The sequence below is a fragment of the Tursiops truncatus genome, chromosome 12 (genome assembly GCF_011762595.2).
Source record: "Tursiops truncatus isolate mTurTru1 chromosome 12, mTurTru1.mat.Y, whole genome shotgun sequence".
Lineage (NCBI taxonomy): Eukaryota > Metazoa > Chordata > Mammalia > Artiodactyla > Delphinidae > Tursiops > Tursiops truncatus.
Window position 1 is genome coordinate 85675436 of NC_047045.1, and position 15913 is coordinate 85691348.

Consider the following 15913-nt stretch of genomic DNA (forward strand, 5'->3'; position numbering starts at 1 on the left):
AAGAATGTTGCCTATAGCCTGAAATATACAGAATAGCTCATTCTCAAGGCTCTGATCTTTAAGGATAACACACTTTTCACTCATACAGAGATAAAAAGTTGCAGAACAGAGAACATTTGTCTTCTTGGAGGTTTACAGGAACACGTGACCTGACCTACATGGACAGCTGCAAAAACAAAGGATTCCTGCTCAAGAAGTTTGCAACTACCAACCACTCCCCTCCCTCACCTGGCCTTTAAAGATGCTTTGCTGAAACCTGTTGGACAGTTAGGGGTTTGGGGGGGGATGGGCCCCCTGTTCTTGAATGGTCCTGCAATAAACCTTTCTCTGCTTCAAACTCCACACTTCGGTTTGTTTGGCCTCACTCTGCGTCAGGCATAAGAACTTGCGTTCAGTAAAAGCTCTACCTGCGTTGGGGGTCAGAGCTTGGCTCCTGTGGTCAAGGTTAGCTTCCCTGTTCACTTGTTCCCTCAGTCACCCAGCACACATGCAGGGATTCCTCTCTGTCTTTGCTTCCTGTGACTGCTGTCACAAAGTGCCACAGACTGAGTGGCTTAAACACCAGAAGTGTATGATGCTCTCACAGTTCTGGGGGCCAGAAGCCAAAATCCGGGTGTCGGCAGAGCCAGGCTCTGTTCCAGGCCGCTCTCCTAGCTCCTGGCGGTTTCTTGGCTTTGCTCTCCCTGTGTGCGGGTCTGGGTCCAATATTCCCCTTTGCATAAGGACACAGTCATACTGGATTAGGGTCCACCCTATGACCTCATCTAAACTTAATAACCTGCAAAGACCCTAGTTCCAAATAAGTTCACATTCTGAGGGACAGGGGATTAAGAATTCAGCATCTTTGGGGAGAACACAGTTCAACCCATAACGTCATCAAAACGCATTATGTGTTATGAGGATACTGAAGGCAACAGGTATGACTTGTGCCTCTTGCCTCAAGGAGCCACCCTTCTTGTGGGGGGACACAGACCCACAAACAGAAAATCACCACATCGGTGACAATGTGTACACAGGAGGGGCTTTGTGCCCCTAGGACGGTTTCCTAGACGAGGTGAACATCTGATTCTAAAAGATGGATCCTACTTACCGTAGCAGGAAGGTTGGGAAGGCTGTTCTAGGCTGAGAAACCTTCCCTGTGACATTGGAGCAGAGATGGTGTGATGCTCTGTGTGGCCAGGAATGGGTGCTTGTGACAGAGAGCGTGAAACGGGATGAACAGGGGACCAATGAAAAGGACCAAGAACAGTGTCAGGTGTCCTGGATCAACGCCTGATGCCAGCCCTTCAACTGGATGTGAGGAGGTCAGAAGACAGCGGCTCTAAACCCTTTGGAGAGGAAAGCGATGACGTGAAGAAGGCCCCAAGAAGTAGAGCCTGAGTCAATGTGGCTCAAATAAGAAAACTCACTGAGAAGGCAGAGGAGGGTGGCCTTCGGGAGACTGTGGTCAGATCAGTTCACAGTCCGCATGCCCCTCTCCTCCCTGTGCCAACCTCTGTGTGTCTATGCTGCTCTCTTGATATCCTTCTTCATCGTTGCCAGACAGTTGTCAGCAGCAACTGAGCAACTTGCCTCCTTGTTGACCTTCGGGGGCCAGAGGACACCGCTCCCGACTGCACAGTAGCATCCTTGGCTTTCATCTAATTGGTCCAATGTAGGTCTTGGACCCCTAGACAGTAAGAGTCCCCTATACCAGGCTTCAGCCTGAGTTCCTGCCCAGATACTGGGGAGGGATAAAGTCAAAAGCACCAGCTCAGCCGTCAGAAGAACCAGGGGAACTTATACAAATTTCTAATACCCAAGTCTCACCAATCTCTCAATTTAATTAGTCCAGGTTGAAGCTCAGGCATCTATTTTTTCTTAATTTCCCGTGGAGGAGTCTAATGTTCAGATAAAATTGAGACCCATTGGCACGGTCGAATTTGGGATCCACTCTTGAATGTAGAAGGAAGGTCTGGTCTGCCACATTACAAGGGCTATGGTGGAGGAGGTGCGGGTACGGTGGAAAAAAATTAAAAGTATAAAACAATTGAAAAACACGGATTCTTTTAGGAAGGCAGAGTGGGTAACAGATGCTAGGTAGGCAGCCCACACTACAGCAGAGTAAAATCAAGGGAAGTTTGTTCTTTTTCCTTGCTGTATGTTTGCTTGTAACATGGATAAGTTGGCCATGTTTACAAGTAAAGGGAAAAGACCCAGGAAAGGAGCGATTAAAGATAAAGGACAGAGAGTCTGATTGATGGGGCAAGGTTATTGAAGAGTCAGAAATGGGTATCTCCAGAGGCTTAGAGCGTACACAAGTTAAATGCTCAGAGAAGCGCTGTTAACACACCGTTGAGTCCCTTGCAAATAAGAGTAGACTCTGAGATCCAAAAAGAGCCGCTGCTTAGCAACTGGAAGTTATAAGTAGAGAGGGAGTGAGTCTTGGAGAGTGCTCTATGAGGACACTCTTAAAATCAATAGTTATTTCCCCCCTTCCTGGAAGGCAGTGCTCTTTCACTTTCTGTTTGCAGCTCAGAACAGTTTTGCATCCTTAGGACATTGGAAAACCCTTCAGAGTGCCCTGACTCTTACTATTCCAGGCAAGAAAGGTACAAGAACAAATCCACAACACACGCTGATAGCAGAATGTAAAAACTCATCCTGGAATTAAAGTGCTGTTAAGCGTTGCGAGAAGAAAACATGGGAGAAACGGCACATCCACAGACCAAATTAAATAGTTCTTAAGGTCATAAATTTTGAATCAATTAGATCCAAGGGATTTTGTATATATTTAACATAAAACATAATATCCATTTAAATATTATAACTAGAAGGCTCAGCTGAGAGCCAAAGCTAAGCAAATTCGGATGATAAAGTGATAATTTTAGATCAAGTCTCCACGATAACAATCAACGGAGACTGAAAAATCGTAGTTTACTCTTGCAAAAATGTTCCTCTTAACAATTTATTTTTACATTTATGAATGGACCTAGAGCAAATTAAAATATGGGACCAGATTCAAGTTAGGATGTTCAGCATTCTGAACAGAGTGCTTTATTCAACATTATAAAGATAAAGACATATTATAAATCAGTTTTAAATGAGCTCACTAACTGCAAGTGCAAATTAATGAAGTTTATAAAAATAGTTCACAAAAAAAAGACTATGGTGTTTGATTAAAGTTATTGCTATTTCACTCATTCTGCTTATTTGGTCAATGTTTTTAATTCAAGTTTTAAGACTATTATTCAAAATATGCAAAGAACTTTTAAAACTAAACAATAAGAAAATGAACAATCCAAATAAAAAATGGCAAAAGATCTTAATAGATACCTCACCAAAGAAGATATAGAGATGGGAAATAGCATATGAACAGATGCTCTACATCATTTGTCATCAGGGAAATGCAAATTAAAGTGACAATGAGGTACCACTACACACATGTGAGAATGGCCAAAATCCAGAACACTGACAACACCAAATGCTGATGAGGATGTGTAGCAACAGGAACTCTCATTTCTTGCTGGTGGGAATGCAAAATTGTGCAACAACTTTGGAAGGAGTCTTGCAGTTTCTGACAAAACTAAATATACTCTTCCCAAATGACCCAAATGTGCATATGAATGTTTATAACAACTTGATTCATAATTTCCAAAAGTTAGAAGCAACCAAGATTTCCTTCGCTAGGTGATGGATAAATAATCTGTGATACCTCCAGATAATGGAATATTATTCAGCATTAAAAAGAAATGAGCTGGACTTCCCTGGTGTCACAGTGGTTAAGAATCCGCCTGCCACTGCAGGGGACATGGGTTCGATCCCTGGTCTGGGAAGGTCCCACATGCTGTGGAGCAACTAAGCCCGTGCGCCACAACTACTGAGCCTGCTCTCTAGAGCCTGTGAGCCATAACTACTGAGCTCACATGCCACAACTACTGAAGCCCGTGTGTCCTAGAGCCCGTGCTAAGCAACAAGAGAAGCCACCGCAATGAGAAGCCTGTGCACTACAACGAAGAGTAGCCCTTGCTCGCTGCAGCTAGAGAAAGCCTGCGCACAGCAAAGAAGACCCAACGCAGCCAAAAAATAAATAAATAAAAGTAAATAAAAGATTAAAATTAAAAAAAAAAACCAGAAGAAAAATATGCACTACATAAAAAATTTTCCAAAAAAGAAAGAAAGAAAGAAATGAGCTCTCAAGCCATGAAAAGACATGAGGAAACGTAAATGCACACAACTAAGTGGAACAAGCCATCTGAAAAGGCTACATGATTCCCGCTATATGACGTTTTGGAAAAGGCAAAACTATGGAGCAGTAGAAAGGTCAGTGGTTGCCAGGGGTTAGCGAGTGGATCAATAGGCAGAGTACAGAGGATGTGGGGGACAGTGAGTTAAACTTCTCTACATCATACTATAATAGTAGATGCATGGCATTATACCCATGGAATGAACAACACCAAGAGTGAACCCCTAAGGTGATGATGTGTCAACATAGGTCCATCGATTATCCTGAATACAACATAGGTCCATTAGATTATCCTCTAATCAGGAGGATTTTCCTCCTGATACAAAAACGAGGAATAACATGAAATGCCTCTCTTCTTTGGCAAATTTACCATGAGGGAAGAAATCTAAATATTAAACCAAAATACTAGGACAGCAGAGCCATGGATAGAACCTGGACACCGAGGACACTGGAGCCACTGGATCAGCTCTAAACTGCCTGCCTCTGGGCTTTCTGACATTTAAAATAATACATTCTTAGATTTACTTAAAAGGTATAAAAAAGTGCAGAGAGTTCCTAAGAACCTTCACCCAGATTCCCCTAATGTTAATATCTTACGTGACTACAGTTCATTTGTGAAAACTATGAAATTAACACTGGTCCACAACTGGTATCTAAACTACCAGCTTTGATTGGGTTTCACCAGTTTTTCCACTACTGTCTTTGTCCTGTTCCAGGATCCAATCCAGAATTCCACATTGTCTTTTACTTTTTTTTCCCACGCTTCCTGTGCCCTCACTTAGAAAGAATGTCTTTGCTGCCCAAGCTCATGAAAATATTCTCTTGTGTTCCCTCTGGTGGCTTATTGTTTAGCATTATTGCCAAGTGTAGGCCCATCTCTAACTGATTTTCCTGGATGGTGTGAAGTAGAACTTGAGAAAGCACTTTCCCCTTACGTATACTCAGTTATTCTAACACCATTTGTTGAAGATATTTTTCCTTCGCCGTGGGATTGCTCTAGCATCCTTTTCAAAAACACTGACCATATAGGAGTGAGTCTATTTCTGGTCTCTACTTTTTGTCATTTTACCAATACCATACTCTCTTGATCAACTTTATAGTAAGTTTTGATGTCAGGTAAAGTATGTCCTTGATTCTTGGTCCTTCACTTTTCCAAACAAATTTTTAAATTGTCTTTTCAAGGTTTAGAAAAGAAATTACCCCCAAGATTTTTATACCCACCGAAGAGTAGCTGGAGAGAGGAACTCTAATAATTGATATGAGCTATCTTTCTACCAGGTGGATAAGGGTTTCAGAGCCAAACTTAATTCGACTTAGAAATAAAGCAACTTGGCATTCCATGTGTGTTAGGAGCAAATTGCACGCTCGTGCTCACCTGCCACCTTGTCGTGCCACGCAGACCCTCAGGCTCCATGGGCTCAGGCAGTGACCCTCTGTTTGACTCATGTGTGTGCAGTCAACTGCAGTCCCTGGCACACAGGGCAGGATGTCTGCTCACAAACCCACAAAGTGCAGGCAAACGGTCTGTTAAGAAGCTCGACTCTGAAACAAAGATTTTCCCCTAAGAAGACTATCGAGTCAAGAAGTTCTGGTTCTTTTTGTTTTTACTAGGAGAGATTTAGACATTTTTACCCTGATGCGAAGGAACCGATGGAAAAGGGCTATCTGACAATATAAGGAAATAAGACACCACTGAGTCGAGGGGCCAGGGAAGGAAAGAGCAGGATGAGGATGTGGGCAGAAAAGTCTCCCACGTGGAATGAGCTTGGACTCCAGAGGCTACACAGCAGCACTTAGGAGCAGGGCCCCGGGGCCAGACAGTACGGCTTGGCCGCAAGGTTCTGTGATCTTGGGCGAGTCCTTCACCTCCTGGGCCGCAGTTTCCTCATCTGCGGGGCTGGGATAATAACAGCCCCTTCCTCTGTTTAGAACAGCGAGCCCGGCACTGGGCTCTTGCTGTGATCACACCACCTGGTAAATTCGAGGAAGGCGGCAACGATGGATACGAATATAGATGATTTTGTCAGCAAAGAGCAGGACATAAAGATGGCTCTGATCAGATGGCTTCCGGTCTCAGTTATTTTCTTTGTTTTTTAAAAAATTTTATTAGAGTATAGTTGATTTACAACGTTGTTTCATTTTCAGGAGTACAACAAAGTGATTCAGTTAGACATATATTTACATATATCCATTCTTTTTCAGATGATTTTCCCATATAGTTTATTACAAGATATTGAGTAGAGTTTTCTGTGCTCTGCAGTAGGTCCTTGTTGGTTATCTATTTTATATATAGTAGTGTGTATATGTTAATCCCAAACTCCTGATATATTCCCCCCCACCCACTTTTCCCCTTTGGTAACTGTAAGTCTGTTTTCAATATCTGTAAGTCTGCTTTTGTTTTGTAAATAAGTTCATTTGTATCATTTTAAAAGTTGTTTTCTGCCAAGTTGGAATGAAGGCCAGTAGCAGAAATTGAAGCTGCATGGAAGAAGTGGGGGCTATGGAGGTGTCCTGTGGCTCAGGACAGAGGGAAAGGTCTCTTAATCACTGGCCCAAGCCGAGATCTGTTGTCCATGAAAGGCACAGTGGGGACCTCCACGGTGATACATCTGACCTGATTTCCACAAGCAGGTAAGGACGTGGATTCACCTAGATGGACCATCTTGGTGCCTGGGCCCCCAGCCACCTACAGCTGAGACTCAGTATTCTCATCTGCAAAATGGGAACAAAATGTGATTTTCCTGAAAGAAGGGCTCTCCAGATGCTTTCGGGAGGTTCTAATCAGCTCTGAGAACCATGAGAACTTTGCACGTTGCCCCCTCCTCCTTCAGAATGCTGTTACCTATTTACAGGTTGGCCCCCAAAATTCCAGATGGAGCTGGCTGTGCTCCAACCAGCCATGTGGGGCAACCAGCCTGACCCCTTACAGTGAAAACATACACATCCACACACTTCAGAACCCCACTCAAGTAGGCACACGCCTTACAAAAATAATTTCAACTTTCTTGCGGTTTTAATTAAATAAAGTAGTACTAATAGAATACACTCTGGGGCTTTCCTGGTGGCGCAGTGGTTGAGAGTCCGCCTGCCGATTCAGGGGACACGGGTTCGTGCCCCGGTCCGGGAAGATCCCACATGCCGCGGAGCGGCTGGGCCCGTGAGCCATGGCCGCTGAGCTTGCGCGTCCGGAGCCTGTGCTCCGCAAAGGGAGAGGCCACAACAGTGAGAGGCCCACGTACCGCAAAAAAAAAAAAAAAAAAAGTTAGAATACACTCTGTGTACAATTGACAGGTGAATAAATTCATGATTACTTAAAAACTGAAGTCCAATTGTCTCAATTGCTGTTATTCCAAACAGAAATCAATGCTTTGTACTTACTGAATGCTACACAAGATCTGTGTGCCAAGTCACACGGAATTCAGATGAAAAACCCATAAAACACTTGGGCACGACATAAATGAGTAGCCCATAAGCAATGAAAAATAGTTATTGAGTATCTACCACATGCAAAAAATACAGAGAAGGGGGAAAAGAATAACTAACATGCATATGTTAAGATGCTTGATCTTCTTAAGAAGAAGACATTAAATGGCCAGATAAAATTTATTTTTAAAAGCTCAAGTAAGAATCTTAAATTAACTAAAAACTCTTAATTCCCTCCCACTCCACTCTCTCCATTTCCCCAAAACCCATGCTTCCCACAGTCAGCTCCTGCCTGTTGCTCAGACAAAAAGCCTTAAAGTGGCCTTAGATTCCTTGCTCTCCCTCCAGCGTTAGAGCCAAACCATGAGCAAATCCTGCCGTTTCCCCTTCAGATCTGCTTTCCTCTACCCCCAGTTTCTAGCACATCTGACAACTTCTCGCCACTCCCAAGTTTCCTGGCTGGCTCAGCATCACCTCCTGCCTGTATGCCTGGAAAATTCTCCTCGTGGGGTCCCTGTGTAGAAGGTTTCTGCCCTGGGGCCTGTATCAGCCATGGTTCTCCAGGGAAAGGTACCCGTAGGCTATACATGTTAAAATGCATTTTTAAAGGAATGGGCTCATGCCATGTGGAGGCTGGCAAGCTTGAAATCTATAGGACAGGCCAGCAGATTGGAAACAGGTGGGCGTAGATGCTGCCATCTTGAGGCAGAACTTTTTTACAGGGAATCCTGTTTTTGCCCTTAAGGCCTTCAACTGATTGGGTGAGGCCCACCGGCATTAGGGCAGGTGATCACCTTTACTTAAAGCCAACTGATGGTAGATGTTAACCCCACCTACCACATAGCTTTACACCAACACCGCAACAGTATTTGATTAAATCCCTGGGCACTGTGGCCCGCATAGTCTGACCCATAAAACTCACCATCCAAGCCCCTTATGCAGGAGACAGACTGGTCCTCTCTCCTCTCCTCTCACCCCCAGTGACTGCCCGTCGCCCTCACAGTAGAAGCCCTGCCCTAACTCCGGGCATCTCTCCCTGCGTTTCCCTCCTTGCTGAGCCTATTCTTGGGATGATAGCGCGAGCAGTACTGGATGGACACCCCTGCTGTGCCTTGAAGTCCCACGTCCTTCTGTTTCCAGGGCCTTTGCACGTGCTCTCTTTCACCAGACCCTTGTATGATTTCACCTCTCTTCTTTAGGGTGTCTGCTCCAATATAATGATAGGAGGGAGAGCTTCCCTCACCGCTCTATGTGGAATGGCATCGTCCTCACTCGCCTCCACACACCCTGTCTCCTTTCCTCTGCTTTACTTTCACTCATAGCACTAATTGCCATCTGACTTATTCACCAGTTTACTGGTGAGGAACTGGTCAGGAACTGGTCAGGAACTGGAGTTCCTGAGCCCAGGACTCCTGGGGCTTTGTATTTGGCATCTACAGCTGTGTCTCCATCAAGTAGGATAACATCCAGCACACAGTATGTCCTCAATAAATAATTGTGAGTAATGATTGAATTAGAAAGAATAACTCCAATAGCTGCTAGTTACAAAGAGGTGAAATGGGTGTTCTATGGTTGATGAGGGTTTAATTTTGATACAACCAAATTACAGTTTCACGATTTGGACCAATTTTAACAAAGCTAGAAAAAAATTAATGCATGTACCATTTTACGTAGAAATCCTACTTTGAATAGTTCATCTTAAAACACTACCGTCTCAAATAAAGGTTGTTCATGGCAGCTGCAAACGTCCATTTCATTGCAAAAAGATTTTGAGAACAAGCTAAGAGTCAGTAATCCATGAGAGAATGGTTAAATCAATTAAAATATAGCCACACCATAGAATACGATGTAGCCATTCAACAAAAAAGCAGATTTTCATGTTCTTATTTTAAAAGATGATGCTAGTATAATGTCAAATAAGGACAAGTTTCAAAGCTATTATAAGTTGATCCAGTTTTGTTAAAATATGTATGCACTTATTAATTTATAGTTACAATTAATTTATCATTAATTATTAATATAAGTGCACAAGCCTATTATAGAGATGTATATATGCACCAATTACATAGAAGGCCATCCAGAAGGTCATCCCTTGAGTCAATATTATGAGTATCTCTGGGAGATAGATCCCTGGGCTGATAGCATGTGTAGTATTATCTCTACAATCCAGATAAAGGTTTAAAACTACACAGACAAGATTAAAAGCCAAGATTCATGTCAATTCCAATACGCAAGTTAGACCCACGAGCAGACTGTGGTCTAGAATTTTGCCTTTCATGGAAAAGTAAATAGTGAATATGTTTTGCCTAGAAGGTTTTACCCCCTCACGTGGTGAAGGCATGAAAGCAATCCTGTGTGGATGTTTCCATTGCACAGGATATAAAGCATGCTGGAGATGTGCTTCCTAGCTCCCTTCGGCCGTGCAAACTCGCGCAAACTCGCGTTGCAAGAGGGCTGTGGTGTGCTGGCTGCGGGGGAAAGGAGAGCTCAGGGGGAGACACAGCGCCTGGTGAAGGGCCTACCAGAAAGGAACCCTCTCAGAAACAGATGTGAGACACCTTCTCCTGTGCCCAGAAACAAGTGGAGAGTGCTACAGGCTGAGATCCCCTGTCTATAAGCAGAAGCCACCCGCAGGAAATTGAAGCTTGCCTGTTGGGTGACCTGTAGGAGACAGAGGACTGGGGAACGTGGCTTTCGTGTGTAGGAGAGAAAGCGTGGCCCATGGTCCCCATTCACGAATGCCAGCACGCCCTGCTCACCCTTGGGATACCCCCCACCCACTCCCTTGGACTCCAGTGGCCACTTTCATCACAGAAAGCAACTGATTCTCCTGTTCCTTCCTCACTTCAAACTTAATGCTTAAGACATCTCTGTTATGACTCCGGCTTCTCTCTACTATGATTCTCATTCCCTTTCAAAGCCAAGCATTCCTGCAGCATCTCTGATGGACCCTCCTGGCACCACCAAGCCCCTGGAGACCTTGCAATTGCTTCCTATATCCTAACAGTTGGGACTTGGACAGTTCAATGTTTCTCTAAATAAATCTATGTCATAAATACACTACTGTGTGTAAAACAGATAGCTAGTGGGAACCTGCGCTATAGCACAGGGAGCTCAGCTCGGTGCTCTGTGATGGCCTAGATGGGTGGGATGGGAGGCGTAGAGGGAGGTCTAAGGGGGAGGGGATGTGTGTATGCGTAGGGCTGATTCACTTCACTGGGCAGCAGAAACTAACACAACATTGTAAAGCAATTATACTCCAAAATACTCTAAAATACTCTAAATACTCTAAATACTCTAAAAATAAATAAATCTATGTCACCCAATAGACTCTTTCCAAAATGCTGTGAGATTTGCGATACAACCCAGTCTTCAGGGAGGGATGTCAACATCATTGTTGAATAATATGTCCCTCATTCTTCCCCCACCCCGACTCCACAACAACAATTCATGGTTCATCCACAGACAAAGGTGCCTCTGTGGAAGCTGTGGGATCCAGCACCATATGTCAAGGGACCCAGGGACAGCCTCGCCCACGCACGCACCTGGTGATAGGCAGGCAGACCTTGGTCCCAGGTGTGCACCCTGCTGGGGCCCACGAACCAGCACCAGCCCCTCTCAGCCATGGGAGCCCTTGAAAAACGCTGTCTTAGACAATTACCTACAGTCAAGGGAGCCTGTGAAGTCCAGGTTTCCAGAGGAGAAGGTCCTGTACAACTTTGGAGCAAAAAATACAAGTTTGGATGCACTCGTGTGGGTAAGAGGAGAAGTTTGACTTTACCACATCATCCTTCTCCCAGGGCAGCCCAGCTGAGGGCCAAGACAGCTCATGATCTTCCACGGGGGAAGGTGTGAGCCTGTGAGGGCCACTTCTCTCTCACTCCATCCCGAGTACCAGATCGTGGCTGCAGGACTGGGCGCAGGAAGAGGCTGGGAGGGCGGTACTGTTCCTGGTAACTTCATGGTAACAAAGGGCTCAAAAAGGCCATCAGGCCTTTCTGACCCTTCTCTCCCACGGGTAGTGCTCATGAATCCTTTGGGTCCATCTTTTTACTCTCCTTATACCATTTCCAAATACTTACACCACAGCCCCATAACAGGGCTATTCCACTCATCGTTTTATAAAATATATTTAAATTGTGAAACATTTTAAATAAGCAATTCCCCATCTATAAAATGAGAATGATAACTGTAATCTACCACATGGGGTCACGTGAGAATTAAATGAACACACATAAATCTCACTAGTGTCTAGTATACGGTGAGTGTTGAATACATGTTAGGTGCTAGCGTAATAGTTGTACAGCAATGTATAGAAAATAATATAACCAATACTTGTGAATCCACTATCAATATTAAACATACATTAGGACTGTATCTAGGCATATCTGCTTCAAATTTTTCTTTTTTAAAAGAAATGCAACAGTACAGATATACTAAACCATTAAAGCTAGCTATGCCTTCTCTTTTCTTCCCTACAGCTAATCGACATGCTAGAATTCGTGAGCTTCATACCAATGTGTGTTTAATTATATGTTTGTTTAATTTTATTTAATAATGTTTATTTGTTTAATTTTATATTTAATTAATGATACCACGATATATGTATCCTCTTGAAACTTGCTTTTTTCACTTAACATTATATTTTTGATATTAACAATGTTAACATATATAGCTCTATTTCTTTTAACTGCTCTATAGTGTTCCATTGAAAGATTTCATCACCAGGACCATTACTACCCTACTCAGGAACCATTAAGTTGCTTCCATTTTCCACTATCACAGTTATACAGTGACCATTGATAGATAGGTATTCAGATGATAGACAGATATAGATAGATGATAGATAGATAGATAGATAGATCGGTGATAGATAGATAGATATATAGATAATAGACAGACCAAATGAGAGAGAGAAATCTCCTTGGGTACATGTACATGAGTTTCTTCTTTAGGGTCAGACTTTTTTTTTTTTTTTGGCCAGCCACACAGATAATGGGATCTTAGTGCCCTGACCAGGGATCAAACCCGGGCTCTCGGCAGTGAAAGTGTGGAGTACTAACCACTGGACCGCCAGGGACTTCCCTAGGGTCAACCTTCACGGTAGATCAGGATAGGTTATGCTGCAGTAACAAGTTAATCCTAATACCTATTGACATGTATAATATATATAGCTGTAATAAAGCTTACATCTTACTGATGTTGCAACAGGGAAATGTTTATGTCACAATCCACACTCTGAGTAGCAGCATCTTTGTGCTCACTTCCTTCCTGGCATGGAGCGCCTCCCAAGCTCTCTAAGGGAGACAACTTCCCATCCAGTCACTGCATCCAGCTCAAAGTCCACGATCACTGGGGGATACCCTGCAGTCTCTCCATCCGCTGATAACCAGAAATAATTGCAATAAATGTACAAGTGTGTTTTCATACAGAAAAGGTGAGAATAGGGCTTCCCTGGTGACGCAGTGGTTAAGAATCCGCCTGCCAGCGCAGGTGACACGGGTTCGAGCCCTGGTCACGGAAGATCCCACATGCCGCGGAGCAACTAAGCCCGTGCGCCACAACTACTGAGCCTGCGAGCCACAACTACTGAAGCCCACATGCCTAGAGCCCGTGCTCCACAACAAGAGAAGCCACCGTAATGAGAAGCCCGCGCACCACAACGAAGCGTAGCCCCCGCTCGTCACAACCAGAGAAAGCCCGAGTGCAGCAACAAAGACAAAACACAGTCAAAAATAAATAAATAAAATACATAATTTTTTTTTAAAAAAGGTGAGAATAGAACATACACATAGCGGCCCTTGCTGTGCAGCGTTTTGAGGGCCTGCAGAGAGATACTGTAAGGGTCCCTAGGAAGCATGGGGTGAAGTGCTCGGTTTAAGTACTGATTCTGCATCTGAATGGAGCCATCGTGTTCATTGTCCTTGTCGCTGGCTTGACCCTCCTTTGTTCCCCACTTGGACACGTTTGAAGTGGGCTTCCCGGAACATGCTTCCTTGGGAGATACACGTTTTCTCAGCTTCCTTCCTTCACCTCTTCATTGAAGTTCAGGGTCCAAGGATGGTTCAAGATTTTGAACAGCAATGGACTTTCTTGCCTTAGGTTTCCAATTTCCTTGGCAGTAAAACTCCCCTCAAAACTCATTAGATGTCCACTCCATTTGCTTCCAGTCACTTCCAGGTGACCACTGTTTGCTTAGAGATGCTCTCAGATCTTTTTCTTTGCTTTCTCTTTCCCACTGCCCAGCTCTAATCTGCAATTCAAGGACAGTTTCCTGGAGGCAATAGGGCTTTGGTGGAAAGGCCACACCTGTAATTTACTCTTTATTTTCACATGGTCAGTCAAGTTACAGAGATTTTATAATCTCATCTCTTACATCTTTGGACTCAAAGCAGTCATTTTTTTTCATAGTAAGAAGTCCAAATTTCTGACTCTTTTGTATTATTCCTTTTTATTTATTTTTACAAATAAGTTGATCTTTCCGGTGCTCACCTTTCTTGTAATATGTTATCACAACCCTCCCACATTGGCTCAAACGTGTTACCTGGTCTTCCTGCAAGGGGGGTTGGGACACATTAGGAACACAGATATTCGCTGACCAGCACAACTTGTGGCCTAATTACATTCTAACCTGTTCGTATCAATGTACACTCACTTCAGCAGTGGGTAAGACAGCTTATCCATGTCCTTGTGTGCACTTAGGTTTAGCAGACTTTCTTTTTTGTTGTTATTCTGTTCAGAAATCTGTGCAGCAAACGGTAAACTCCCTAAGGATTGGGACTGTGTCTTCTTTCCCATACTTCCAGCAACTAGCATATTGTCTGAAATGTACCTGAATGTTGATGTAATGAATGTTGCTTGAATAAATGAATGAATAATAGGATGACAAGCAATGAATGTTGTTTGAATAAATGAATGAATAGTAGGATGAATAGTAGGATGACTTTTTTAAAAGAAAAATTAACCAGTCCCAAGGATATACATACCAAAGTGACTGCTACAAGACTTTGATCTTGACAAAGGTTTGTTATAGTTTATTTCATATCTCTTCAAAAACAGTGTTTCTGTGGCATTAGCCAGAATAATGGCCAATTAAAAGAAGGATTTTCCTGCCCCTCCACTCCTCCCCCACAAATCCATTTGGTCTCTAAATACAGTAGCCCTCATAACATGGAATAACACATCCCTTTGCCTCTACATCCAGCTTCTCTGCCTCCAAAGTAGATCTTCCCTGACCCCGTCTCTTGAGTGAATAACTCTCCCTTTCTTGACAAGCAAGTAAATGCAGCTTTGTGTGTTGGTCTGTTTTTAGTTCCAGTGGTCTTTATGTCACTCTTTGACATTGCAGAAATTCATTTCCCTATATCTTGACTGGTGATGTGTCAAAATGAGATGGCACGTTACAGTGATAAGAGTTTAGGAACTGAGCAAAAGCCACACCTGGGTTTGGATCCCAGTTCTATTATTTAAGTGAACTTTAAGCAAATCAACTCACCATTTTACATTTTCATTCTCTCCCCTGTGTAATGGGATATCAGGTGCCTACTCAATGAGATTCCAAAGAACATAAATAACCCATAGAAAGCAACTTGTACATAGAGAACTCAACAAACATTAATAAAGTCTCATTTATTTCTATACATGGTAAAATGTTTCTGTTTCAGTTGCCACCCCTGTGTCTCTGAAAGCAGAGGGAATCAGGCCCTAGGAAGAGATGGACACCTTAAGGAGACCTGTGATGAACACACCTTCCAGTCCATAGAAAGTAAACCTTGCTTATCTCTTTCTCTCTCTCTAACCTCAAACCCTACAGTTCCAAGTTAGGGTTAAAACCCTCATGTTTATACCTAACACTGACATTTGATCTTCACTGCAGCCCTATATACAGTTGTCCAAAGTAACTGGACTTGCATTTACTCTGAGTGTTCAGACCATGTTATAGGCAAAGTGCGGGTCCAAAGGCTGTCATGTGCAGTGCAAAGCCCCATGGTAGTTTCGTAACAGCAGTAGAGCACTGTGTCATTTCATTAAACGGATATTTATTCAATGACTACTACATTTTATTAAATGCTTATACATAAACTTGCATTGGCAAATAAGAAATAAGTTTAATCTGTATTGCAGCAGTGCTGAATTTCCTATCCCTATCAAACAATTGAAAGTATTTTTTCCTGGAGAAAGTTATTGAATGGAAGCAGAAAATACTCTAAGAACTACTATTTTTATGAATATGTATACAAAGTAAAACGAATCACATGAATACAT